Raw genomic sequence first — 2,279 nt, forward strand, 5'->3', positions numbered from 1 at the left:
CTCTGTGATATATTGAGACAGGAACAGATTTTTCATCCAATCGAGCAACTTTGAATTCTCGGCTACCAGCAGTCTCTCCCCCCCCCTCCCTGGCGGGGGGGGGGTTTCCCTGGCAGCTGTGCCGCGGCTGCCGAAGTATTACGCACATCAAAAGCGGCACAGTAATTCACAGGCTTTTCTCTGCTTAATGCGGGTACTATGTCCTGCGCCGTGAGCCACGTAAGGTTTTGCTTTGTGGCATGTATTTGTAAGCAGGCTACGATTTTACTCCATGGTTTGCTAAGCTTTCTTGCAAGTTTATCACAGTCCAAAAGCAAAACAGCTCCGTAATTCAACCATTCTGTTACACTGAATACTGTAATAGGATTTGTAAAAAATCCATAAGCTTGTTCTACTGCCATCAGGCCAGCCAAATATAACAGGCTACTGAGTTCGTGCTTTTCTAAAAAGCATAACAATAAAATTTGGGCTACCTCTGATTCCATTTTGGGTCCAGCTGGTTTTCAGGGTCCTGGTCAACACCGTCTAAGCACTCGATCGAGGCTCGCAATTGCCAGAGTTGTGCAGTTTACCGAAGTATAGCCCTCACGGTAGGCAGGTATTATTTCACCTGTGTCTTCCGACCTTCTCCAATTCGGACGAAGACTCGACACGCTGAGGCTGCACTCCCCAAGCACCTCTCCGTTCGCGCTGCTCTCACAAGCAGGGTCGTAAAACTCCGCTGTCAGGGTCCGTAATCGTCGGTTGTAAATCCTGCTGCTCCGTATCACGTCGGAGGTCACCATTTAACGAGATGCAGCGCGAGGGAAAACTCACAGGCAGTCTCAATATGAGATATAAAGTAAGCTCCAATTTTATTTCACCAAACGAGAGACTTATATACTGTTACAGAAGTTTCTATTCATAGATGCATACACACACCTGCAGCTGTTCTCACACACCCAGGGATCCTCCTGCTAACTCCCTTATTCTTTTCTCATAACACTCTTGACTCCTAATCTTTCTCATGGCATTCTTCCCACAAAACATTCTCAGGCAAACAACCACTGCAGCTTGTCGGAATTTCACTGAGGCCTGGGAATACTGAAACCTTGCTCAGCCCTGTTCGGTTAGCATGAGTTTTGCTGGAAAACTACATTTTCCAACAGCTGCCAGACGCAACCCAAAGCAGGTCAGAGAAGCAAGAGAGAGAGAGAGAGCTAGAGAGAAAAAAGATAGATACCGTGGTTGCCGTTTGCAATACAATAAATCATCTTCTGTGTTGAATATTCTAATTTTCATTAACCAATCTAGAACAAGCTACAAATCCTACAACATTTACATATAACCTATAAGAATCATCGCATTACCATACGGCGTTATATTTTAAACCTTAAAAACTGCTTTTTGGACCCTCTGCCAAGTTGGCAGGGTCTGCTCTGACCCTTGGACCTGTCTGCAGGCAGAGGGTATTGTTCCATCAAGAGGGGGATTACCTCCAGTCGGTCGTACCATTGTTTTCTAGTTGTTCAGTAACTGGGGTTTGGTAACTCAAAGCTTGTCTTCATTTCAATCTCGCTTATATTTTCCATATTCTCAGCATCTTTTGCCAGGTAATCATATTTATAAGGCTTTCCTATTTCATCTTCCCCAACACATGAGTGCTGTAGGAACTGTTGAACATCATTGCTAGGCCACTCAGTCATCTTTGAAAGGTTATGACAATCAGGAGAGGTATCTGAGGACTGGAAGAAAGCAAATCCCACCCTGATCTTCAAAAAGGGCAAGAAGGACAACCCAGAGAACTACTGGCCAGTCAGCCTCACCTCAATCCCTAGAAAAGTGATATAATGGCTCATCCTGGAGGCCATCTCTATCCACATGGATAACAAGAAGGTGATCAGGAATAGTCAGCATGGATTCACCAAAAGGAAATCAGGCTTAACAAACCTGATTGCCTTCTATGATGGGACACCTGGCTGGATAGATGAAGAAAGAACAGTAGATGTTATCTACCTGAACTTCAGCAAGGCTTCTGACACTGTCTCCCATGATATCCTCATAGGCAAGATCAGGAAGTGCAGGCTGGACAAGTAGACAGTGAGGTGGATTGAGAACTGGCTGAATGGCAGGTCTTTGAGGGTTGTGATCAGTAGCGCAGGGTCTAGTTGGAAGCCTGTCACTAGTGGTGTTCCCCAAGGATTGATACTGGGCCCAGTATTGTTTAACTTATTCATCAATGACCTGGATTAAGGGGTAGATGCTTCCTCAGCAAGTTTGCTGATGACACAAAGCTGGGA

This window comes from Lichenostomus cassidix, chromosome W (assembly GCF_008360975.1).
Source record: "Lichenostomus cassidix isolate B80296 chromosome W, HeHo_3.0, whole genome shotgun sequence".
Classification (NCBI taxonomy): domain Eukaryota; kingdom Metazoa; phylum Chordata; class Aves; order Passeriformes; family Meliphagidae; genus Lichenostomus; species Lichenostomus cassidix.